Source organism: Suricata suricatta, chromosome 12, assembly GCF_006229205.1.
Source record: "Suricata suricatta isolate VVHF042 chromosome 12, meerkat_22Aug2017_6uvM2_HiC, whole genome shotgun sequence".
NCBI classification, from domain to species: Eukaryota; Metazoa; Chordata; class Mammalia; order Carnivora; family Herpestidae; genus Suricata; species Suricata suricatta.
The window spans coordinates 51,420,619-51,431,976 of record NC_043711.1 but is presented as its reverse complement, the minus strand read 5'-3'; the positions used below and the strand labels follow the sequence as shown (position 1 = coordinate 51,431,976).

Genomic DNA, 11,358 nt, shown 5'->3' with positions numbered 1-11,358 from the left:
GGAAGGGATGGGAACTGAGTACTGACTGAATGATGGTGAGGGGACCATGGAAAGATTGCGGGGGTTGAGGGAGAGAATGAGGGTCCCAGGCAGAGGGCTGTCAAGTGCAGGGGCCCCAAGACAAGAGATTGCTGTGTTTGCCTGCATCAGGGACTAGAGTGGCGGGAGGAGGGTGAGCCCAGAGAGGAGGGCAGCAGATGAGGACAGAGGGCTGCACGGGTAGATGAGTGGGGAGACCTGCAGACCTCAGAGAGATGCGCGCACTGAATTTTAAGTGAGGTAGTAAGCCTTTGGATGATTTTCAATAAGAATGATCTAATGTCGGGAAAAGAGGTGGTGGTGATGGTGGAGGGCACTTAAGGGGAAGAGCACTGGGTGTTGTATGGAAAACAATTTGACAATAAAATATTATGGGAAAAAAATAAAAATAAAAAAAAGAATGATCTAATGTCTATCAAAAGGGCACTCTACCTGTTGTGTGGGAGTAGGTTGCTTGTCTCTCTAATACATTCTTTAAAACATTATTAACTTTTTTTATGGTGGTGAAATACGCACTACCTAAAAGTTACCATTTTAATCACTTTAAAGTATACAACTTAATGGCATTAAGTACATATACAATGTGTGCAACCATCACCACTATCCATTTCTAGAATGTTTATGTCATCCCTAACAAAAGCTCTATACCTATATTAAGCTTTTCAGGGGAGCCTATAGTCATGTGAAATCTTTCAGCTAAAAGTGACAAAAAGCCCAACCCAAGTAGAATTATCCCAAGAAGAGAAGCCATTGTTTCACCAAAGTGAAAAGTAGAGGTTAGTCTTCAGGCATGGCTGGATCTAGGAGCCCAAGCAATATAATCAGGAAAAGGGCTCTCTTTCTTTTGTCTCTGTTTACTCAAGTGCTGGATTTATTCTCAGGCAGCCTTTCCCCCCCTTGGTGGCAAGGAGGTCTGTCAGCACCAACAGCACTTCCATTTCACCAGCTCAGCAACCCCAGAAGAAAAGACAGGATTGTTGGCAAGAATTCCAGCCAAATTTCCAGGGCTAACTCTCGTTGGATCAGTCTGGGTCACATGCCAATCCCTGAACCAATCACTGCATTTCACTGGAGAGCTGGGACATGCTGATTGGCCCGGGTCACATGTCCTTCAGTTGAGAAGTGTATGGTGCATGGCCGGAGTGTAGGAAGGAACTCACTCTCTGTAGGAAAAGGAGGATTCCGTCACAAGAGAAAGGGGGAAAAGGAGCTGGACAGGTGAAGCAACATCGGGCCACCACTACAACGCTTCAAGATGTTACCTCCTCTGATCTTTTTTTCAGCACATGGCTCCACCCTGACATGAAAGGCAAGATCCTGACAGTCTCCAGAACAATTTCCCCTTCCCCCCCATATTGCCAGTGGCCAAAGCCTTCCTTCTCAACCCCTCAAAGCTCTTCTCTCACCTCTCATCTCTTTTTTCCCTGCCAGAGCTCAGACCACATCCCCCCAGCTCTCGGCTTATTGGAACCTCCTCTATACCATTGTCCTCCCTTCCTCCTAAGACAGCTTTTCTTTTGTTTGGTTTTTTTTTAATGTTTTATTTATTTTTGAGAGAGAAAGAGAGAGAGTAAGCAAGCATGAACAGGGGAGGGTCAGAGAGAGAGAGGGAGACACAGAATCTGAAGACAAGCTCCGGGTTCTGAGCTGTCAGCACAGAGGCCTATGTGGGGCTCGAATCCAGGAACCGCGAGATCATGACCTGAGCCGAAGCCGGACTCTCAACCAACTGAGCCACCCAGGCGCCCCTTAGGAGAGCTTTTCTAAAGTCCAAATCTGACCGCAATGTTTCAGGACCTCCTCCTTTGAGCTCCTCTTCGGTTTATAAGGCCAGTCCAATCTGTCAGCTGCATCCATCTGCCGTTCTCATCTCCCCACATCCCCGCCCCGCCAAATTCTCCTGAACTCACAGTGCCTTGGCGTGCTGCTCCTTGTGCCTGGGATGCCCTTACTGACATCTGCTTCACCTTCGGTTCAAATCTTCTGAAGTTCAGTGAACCACCACTTGTCCCAGGAGGCCTTCCTTGGGGACTTCTCCATCCCCACACCCACCTTGCACACAGTGTGGCGAATACCCTTTCTGGGCTCCAATAGAGTGCTATGTGCTCACGTCCTCATTGCACCAATGGTAGCATATTACTTTCGAAATATTAGCCTGTGTTTTTTAATTAAAATGAGATTTTAAAAACAGGTACAGTTTATGTATAGTAAAACGCACAAATATTAAAATTTTTACCTATAATCTTGCTCTCTCTTTGTCTCTCTCTCTCTCTCTAAAAACTAAATAAACATTAAAAAAAAATCTTTTTTACAAATGGGGCACCTGAGTAGCTCAGTTGGTTGAGTGCCAACTCCAGCCTAGGTCATGATCTCATAGTTCATGGGTTCAAGCCCAGCATCAGGCTCTGTGCTGACAGCTCTGAGCCTGGAGCCTGCTTTGGATTCTGTGTCTCCCTCTCTCTCTCTGCCCCTCCCCTGATCATGATCTGTCTCTCTCTCTTTCTCTCTCTGTCTCTCTCAAAAAGAAATAAACATTTAAAAAACTTTAAATTTTTATCTATATATACACCTGTGTCACCATCCCAAAGAACAAAGTGTAGAATTGTTCTAGCACTTGCTTCCAGTGCCCCTCCTAGGTCACTAACAGTCCTATTCCCCACCTCCTGCCCCCCCCACCCAGAGGTAACCACTTCTAAAACCATAGGTAAGTTCTGCCAGTTACTGAATTTCATATAAGTAGAATTATATAATATTCACCTCTTTTTTTTGCATTTGGTTTCTCTTATTCAACATAATCATTTTTTTCTTCTGTGTTGTCACGGGCAGCAATCATTCATCCATTTGATTGCCATGAGGTATCGCATACTATGAATTTACCACACTGTTTATTCAAGCTCTTGTTTGGATAGATGGGTCATCTCCAGTTTGGACTATCATGAACAAAGCTACTAAGATTTACATATGGTTTTTGTGGACATGTTTCCATTTCTACCTATGAGTGGCATTTCTGGATCATATGGCAGATCTTTGTTTATTAAGGTTGCCAAGCAGTTTTCCAAAGTACCTGTCCCACCAGGCATGAATGAGAGTTCCGGGAGCTCCACATCCTGGCCAACACTTGATGTTGTCACTTGTCTTAATTTCAGCTATTCTGTTGGCCGATGTGGCAAAAGCTCCTTGGGTTGTTTTTCATTCTTGCTAATTTCTTCTACCTGGAAATCTTAAGGTATTATCTCAAGGCTACTCTCCTCTTTTGGCCCTGCCAAAACAAAAACAAAACAAAACAAAACAAAAAATCTTTTCTTAGCTTTTGAGTTTCTAAAGTCTTGGATCTCGGATCTTGAGAGCCAACAGGAAAAGGTTGTTGTATACTGATGACATGATGAATATAGGAAAATGCAGGGTATTTAGGAGGAAGGCTCCCCCTCCCTGAAACTAGATAAGAGTTTCCAGATGTAAAAATGTGTTAAGGAAACCTAACTCAGAATTGAAATAGGGAAGCCATGGTCAAAGCTTACGTGGTCCAGCAGGAAGAAGAAAGCTTTCCTCTGGGCGGACAAAGGCAAGCTGTCCTTGCCTGCAGCCCAGGAGAAGCCTCTCCTGCTTCAAACTCTCATTTTCTTCCAAAGAACTTTGGTTCAAAACCACCCCACTCAACTCCATTTTTTCCTCCATAAAGAACACTCTCCTCCTTTGTTCTGGAGATTTGCTTATGGTCTGTTATAGTTTGTTGTCCTGAATTGCAATTCCTCTGCTCTTTCTGAATAAATTGGATTTTGCTGGCTGAATCACTTACTTTTTCTCTTAAAAGTTGGACACAGACAAGGGTAGGAGAGAGAGCTGGAGGAGCAGCAAAGGGGGAGATGGATGGTACAAGGTCCTGAGGACAGGGACACTGGAACCTGCCCCTTCTCTGCATGTGCCCTGGGCTTGCAGTAACACCCTAGAATCTCCAGAAAACTTCAAAGAAATTGAATATAAAACAGCCTGTGCTCACAGACAAGTGGCTGTGTTTGGCTGGCAGAGGAATCTCAAATGTCTAGAAGAGTTCTCTGCACGCCAGGGGTGGTAGGAGCTGAGCAATGGGTCGTATGCTCATGGAAGGACCCCAGGAGCAGCTGAGAGAGTAAATGAGACGCAGGAATAAGAGATAACTTAGCAGCTCCGTGTTCAGGTGGTGACCCCTCCTTGGATAGAAACAAAGATGTCCTAACAGATGCCAGAGTGGATAAGTGATGACGCACCCTGGGGGTCTCCGCAGCAGGTCCTCAAACTGACCTACTACCCCCAGAGAAATAGGAACCACCCAACTTACCTGAGATTAAGGACTTCTACCCGAAATGGGAGATCAGAGCCGAGACTGAGCTCAACTCATAAAAACTAAAGTTACCTTTCTTGCTCACCTGAGTTCATGAACTGAAGTTGGACCACTGCTGCGCTCTTCACACTGTATTATGTTGGTCTCTTTATTTTCCTTCCCTCTTCTTGAGACTAAGCAGTTGGAGGTCAGGAACAAGGTCTGATTTGTCCTGGAATCAGCAACCTGCTGGCACAGAGTAGGGGCTTGGTGAAGATTTGTTAAATGTTGATTGTAAGCTCCTTGAGGGAAGGGAAGAGGAAGAGAGCACAAAGCCCTCCGCCATGTGATACACATTGGCCACCCTATGAGGTTAGACTATGATTACCTCATTTTACAGGTAACATTTACTGAGCATTGCTCTTAGCGTTTTTCATGTACTAACTCATGTTATCCTCACTACAACCCAATGAGGTTAATACTACTATTGTCCTCATCTTATAGACGGGGAAACTGAGGCATAGAGCAATGAAGTGACTTGCTAAGGATTGTGATAGGATTTGAGGCCAGGCTGCTTGATTCCAACACATACGTGCCCATCTCCAGCCTGTTTCCATTACCCATTTCCAACCGGGTACTCATGCTCATGCGGGTCTGTCTGAAACCCTCTTCCTTCTTAATCCTTGCCCATCCTACAGTGAACCCTTCACGCCTGTTACACATCCTCTGACTGCCTTGATGCTCAAAAGTAGAAATATGCATTCCTCCCTCCCTTTACTCCTTTGTTCCCATAGCACTTTACTTTTAGGATTTGTGTGAGTTAGGATTAGTTTCTCTGTATGAAAGAGAAGATCCAAAATAATGGGGTGATAAGAAAAATAAGTTTCTTTTTCATGGGAAAGAAATATAGAGATAGATAGCGCAGGGCTAACATAGCAGCTCCATGGTGGTGCTGACTGAGGTTACTTTATCTGCTCCATCATCTGAGTTTGGGGCTCCCTCCCCAAGGTGACAATACAGGTCAGAATGGCTGGTGAAGCTCCAGTCATTGCATCTGTATTCCAAGAACCAGAAAAAAGGAAAGGAGCATTTGCTTGTTCCTTTTAAAAAAGACTTCCCAGTGATCCCTGTAACATTTCCTCTGACATATCATTAGATAAAATTTAGTCACAGGACCACACCTTGCTTCAAGGGAGGCTGGGAAATCTGGTCTTTTAGTTTGATATTGAAAGAATGGTTATTAAGAGGTGAAGCACAGTCTCCGTCACATCATTTCTTTAGTGTTTACCACATCACATCTGGGATGGTTTCTTTGGCCACCTTTCTGCACCGCTAGATTCTCTTGAGGGCAGATTCTCATCATCTTCACCCTCATAGCCCAAAGTCAAGTACATGTGGAGACACTTGAGATGGAGTAATAAGTGACTAGGCGTTATGTTTCTTTGGATGCCCCAGGGGCCCCTAACATGGTTCACTGCTCACAGCAAGCCTCCAATAATTGTTCAATTGAAATGCATGTAAATGTTCTTGACCTTAGTTTCCATATTTTAAAAACAGGTATAAATGACCTCAAAAGTCACTCCCACATTAGACACTGGCAGAGTCCACTGTATAAAATGTGAAAAATACCAGCTAAACATTAAAAAATGAAAACCCAGCTGGAGATAGATGCTGTATGTAGCTTTCCGTCTTTCACTGTCTCTTCTGCTTAAACACATATCCATGTTCTGCATATGAATAGAATCCCACTGTGCATACATTTCATAACTAGCCATTTTCACCTAAATAACATATGACCCAACTTCTGCTTCTGCTCAAGACAAACTAGCTCGTAGAGAGCAATCCTCTCAATAAACAACTAGAAATCCTGGCCAGAACTGTTAAAAACAACATGAAAATCTGTTAGGAGGCATCAGAGAGCTCACCAGAAAGCCACGACCCGAAGGATCAAGATCCCAGGGTGAAGAGAAACACATGGAGGTGAGCCCAGCCCCAGGGATGGAGAGGCAGAGGCTGAGAAATGGAGAAGCAGTCATATAGGGCTCGAGGGGCAAAATGAGTTTATGCCGAACCCATTTCTAGGCCATCCATGTTCTCCTGGAGCATATATGAACATTCATTGGAGCTCACAGACATTTTCCATGCATAGAGTTTTCGGTCTTTGCACTGCCCTGGTCTGCAGCTTTGGGGACGGGGCCAGGCTTAAGCTCCCGATTCGTCTCCACACATCCTAGCCGAAAGAGAGAGAGAGAGAGACAGACAGACAGAGAGACAGAGACAGAGAGAAAGGGAGATAGGTCAATCTAATCTTACTTCTGGTTTATGATCTTTTAATAAATGAAAGTGCTTTTCTAAAAGGAAACCAAACACAAATCCTTTTATAATAACAGTTATTTGGGCATTTTCCCTAATTACCAAAGTGATACAAATTTACTAAAGAAATATTAGGTAATACAGATAAGTAAACACCAAAAGCACCTATAAATTTCCCTCTCCTCACTATGCCTAATGCAACACTTTAGGTTTTTTTTATACACAGATAGGCATATTTTTTCACAAAAGGAGTTTACGCATACCTAGTCCTTTGTAACTTGCCCTTTTAACGTTACATTCATATCATAACTCATTTTCACATAATTCCAGTCTCTAATATTACCTTAACAGTTGTAGAATAGTCCATTCTTTTGGTGTACCGGTATACCATAATTTATTTAACCAGTTCCCTATAGTTAGACACTTGGATTATTTTCAATCTTTTCCTATTATATGCAACACTGCAATGAACATCTTTATGTATATCTTGGTAATATCCAACTGATTATGTTCTCAGGAAAAAAACAGGGTATAGAAAAATAGATTGAACTTTAAAATTTTTCTTTTATTTCTTATTTATTTATTTTTAATATAATTTATTGTTAAATTGGCTTACATACAACACCCAGTGCTCATCCCAACAAATGCCCCCCATCAGTGCCCATCACCCATTTTCCCTCTTCCCCACCTGCCCCCGTCCACCCTCTGTGTGTTCTTTTAAGTTTCTCAAGACCCACATATGAGTGAAAATATATGGTATCTGTCCTTCTGTGACTGACTTACTTCACTCATAGACTGAACTTTTTTAAATGTTTATTTAGTTTTGAGAGAGAAGGTACACAATCCCACCCAAGCTCTGCACCATCAGCACAGAGCCTGACATGGGGCTCGAATTCATGAATCATGATTTCACTACCTGAGCTTAAATCAAGAGTCAGATCCTCAAGCAACTGAGCCACCCAGGTGCCCCTTGACCAAACATTTTTTTAAGTCCTCAACATTTGGTTCCAGAGTGCCCACCAGGAAGCCTGTATCAGTCACACTCCACCAGCAGTGTGGACTCCTAACCCATGTGCTTTACTTAAGTGGGGAAGGAAGCGGTAGGTCTTATTCCAGCTTGACATCTGCCATTCTTGCTCACTTTCCTCTAACTAGATAAGCTTGTGGCTTGCCAGGCTAATGACATTTAGAGTGGAGAAGCCACACTAACTGCCCAAGGCCAGAAACTCTCCAACTGCATTAGGGCCAAGTTGAAAGGGTCAACCTCGATAACTCTAAATAACATGCTTGCTACTTGGCCCTCTTTGGCCCTGATGAACTAACATCAGTTCTCACAAACTGAGCAGGAAGTATAACAGGAGAAGGGCCATCTTGCCTTCTTTAGGCAGCTCTCTGAAAAATGAGCACTTGGAGCTCTCAGCACCCAGAGTGCAGAGTCCCTAGAGGAAACAGCTGAGTTCATAATGTGGTGGGTGTGGGGAGCTGGACCGGGCACTCTTCCCAGGCCTCCCAGTCCATAGCTTGTTGCACTGTCTGGGAGCCCAACATAAGTGGCGTTTATTTCCTCTGAGTCTTAAAGGCTTTGTGATTTCTACAGTCCCCTATGCAAATGCAAAGAAAACTCCTTTGGTTAGTGAGAGATCTAACATTTCTCTGCTGTGACTCTGACTGGGATTTGCTTCAGTTCAAGGGACATGGGTTCTATGACTGGGTCCTGTGCCTTCCCAGCACCAATGCCCCATTATTCTGCTAAGAGCACCCTGATTTTAAGGAACCATCCCCCACACAATCCTAGTCCTTGTCACTTAGGAGTGGCTGACCATACTCCCTGACTCTAGCTGTAGATGTATAACTCAGGCTTAGCCAATCAGAGCAGTTGTGATAGGTCAGGGCTGGACATGTGACCCAATCCAGGCCAATGAGGTTCAACCCTGGGATTTTTGCTGAAAGTTTTAAGGTAGTGATCTCTTTGCCTTGAGGTGCCATTTCTGCTTCCCTGTGTAAAGACTCAGCTTGCTAATAAAACAGACACAAAAGAAAACAGTCAAGAAACAGATTCATGCCAACTTCCTTTGAGCTTCTGGCATAGACTATGTCTGACTGCACAATGCCTCTTAAAATTTTCAGTTCAGAACTCTTTGGGTGGAACCTGGTGTTACCGGCCACTGAAAGAACCATCACTAAAATCCTGGATATGACCCAGGTATCATTATTCTCACCTAACAGATGAGGTCACTGAGGCTCAGAGAAGCAAGGTACGCACGGACTAACAAGTGGTAGAACAGATATTTTTCATCTACCCCTTCTTAACCCGTACCTCTAATCTCTACTCAGGGGCTCAATGAGTGCCCCTTTTCTAGCTTTCTTCCACAAAGCACAGATGTAGGAACAGGCTCATGGAGCCAGACCTATCTAGGTTCCAGACTTGGTTCAGCTTCTTCCTAACTGTCTGATCTTGGAACGACTTACAAGCTGTATACGCTGAACGAGTCTCTTCCCCAATTTGTGCCTCAGTTTTCTCATCTGCAAAATAGGAAGTCAACAGTATCTTCCTCACAAAATTGTTGTGAGGAGTAGGTATATTAGATTATGTCTAATGATCTTAGAGCCTGGCATTGGTAAATATGACAAAGGGCTTACTATTCTTTCCCTTCCGTTGCCTGTATGTTATTAGTAAGTTGGTTACCCACCTCCATCTAACACACCCAGGATGTGGCCTGAGTTACGGCCTATCAGTTCCAAATCCCACATCAAAAGAAAAAACACACACCCTGCTCACCAGGGGCTTCAAATAATGTCTGACGTACTCTTTCTAAAATGCTGATGTTTCTAAAAGTGGTGATCACTGTGGGCTCCGTAGGCCTAACACCAGCCCAGCAAGTGAGACTTTGGAGAGGAATTCCAAATAATCAGGCTCTTGCTGAATTGCAGAAAGGAAGGAGGATGGAAATGGACCCAGACGTTTCTAAGCTCCCCTCACCCCAACCTCTTACTTCTGTCAGCCCCACAACTTTCGGGGGTAGATTGCATTTCCCTTAGAGTTTAAAACAGTCACTACCCCAAGTGCTAACTCAATTCCAAAAGGGGCATTAGTCTGGTAAAGTGTAAAAATAGGTCAGCCCTGGAGAATCACCAGGGACTGGGAGGGGCTTACTGTGAGTCCTGGTTGAAGGGTATGCTAATGAACAGAAGTCTGGTCAGAGGAAGAAATGGGGAATCCCTTGCCTCTGATTCATGAAGGTCAGAACTGGTACCCAAGATGGCAACATGGCTTGTCAGCTCTCTCGAACCCAAAGTCTCCTTCCTGTCTCTGAGCATCACCATCAATGCTTTAATCCCTACCTTACAGACAGGCTCCGTGGTCCATGAGCTACCATGTATGGAGCGCATGCTAAGTCCTTTCTGTAAATGACCCCATAGGACTTAGCAGCAGCCCCAGGGAGGTGAAGATTACAGCCGGTAACTATGACCTTGGACCTGGTAACCAGGTTGCATGGGGTGGATTCCACACTAGCTGTGTGACCTTGAGCCTGTTACTTAACCTCTCAGTACCTCAGTTTTCTCTTCTGTGAAATAGGAATAATGGTGCCTACTTGTTCAGGGTGTAGGCACCTACAGCGCTTAGACGAGTAAGTGGCACCATGACAGCTGCTTTTATTAACTCTCATTGGGCACATGTGGACCTTGAGGCCAGAAAGAGGCATTATTCACATACCACACACAGCTTGCGAAGCTTGGTCTCAAACTAGCTTTACTTGACCCTGCAACTACTGCGTGGAATTGCCTTCTACTCCGAGGAAGCTAAAACCCCCACCATGCCCCCACCCACATCCTATCCGCGCCCCCCCCCAACACATAGTTCTTTCCTTCTCTCCCTCTGAACCTGAGTGTCTCTTCTGAAGTGTAGAGATAAGATCTGAGGCCATACCTGCTTAGAGGTTCAAATGGAGTTTTCCCAGTACTGAGGAAAGAAAACTTTAACTCTCGTCCCCAGCTTTGGAACTGAAGGCAGCCAGTGGGAATTCTCAAGCTCCCAGGGTCACTGGGCAGAGCCTCTGGGGGCCCTGCAGAAAAATCACCCTCCACCCCGCCCTGGCAGTCTGCCTTGGTCGCAACTCGAGGTTCAGTCCAACATCTAACACAGGATACTAATGGAAACACATCTTAATTTTGAAACTTGAGCTCATCTGGAGGGGGTAGGGAGAAATAGACGAGGGGTGTGGCGTTCTAGACCTTGGTCGGAGGGGTGGGGGTGTCTCTCTAGTTCGCGATGAAACCGCTAGGGTAGCGTCCCTGTCAATCTTAGAGTTTCTCCATCTGCCTGGCTCTGTCCATCTGTTTCTATGCTAGCGTCTCCAGCAGGGTTAAGGAGAGGTGGGGGTGTCACTATACGTCTATCATTCAGTCTGTCGTTGACTTTGCTGAACATCATCTCATCTCTGACTTCCTAGCTCTGCTGCTTTATCTGGACTTACCTATTTCCGTCCGCGCGCCCTCAGGTGAGTGTGGGCGGCGGGGCGTTCTCGCCAGGGTTCTGACCCTTCCGTCACCTTTCTCTCCAAACCCGAGGAGCGGTCACGCCGCGCGGAGCCCGAGGCTGGGGCGCGCGGCAGCGGGTGTGAGAGGGCGTCGGAGCCGAGGCCCCGGCGCCCACTCGCGCCCCCTCCCGGCGAGGGGGCGGCCCTGGGAGCGCGGAGGCGGAGGCGGGG

The 11,358-nt window shown here is 45.4% G+C and overlaps 1 long non-coding RNA gene across 1 annotated transcript; it reads right to left on the bottom strand.

Moving 5' to 3' along the window:
- Nucleotides 1–559: 559 nt before the first annotated feature.
- Nucleotides 560–11,305, bottom strand: LOC115275151. Its single transcript, XR_003901410.1, has 4 exons — nucleotides 11,125–11,305; nucleotides 6,262–6,566; nucleotides 4,443–4,582; nucleotides 560–1,202 (listed from the first exon to the last, which is right to left on the bottom strand). It is a non-coding gene; the product is annotated as an uncharacterized LOC115275151 (long non-coding RNA).
- Nucleotides 11,306–11,358: the final 53 nt, after the last annotated feature.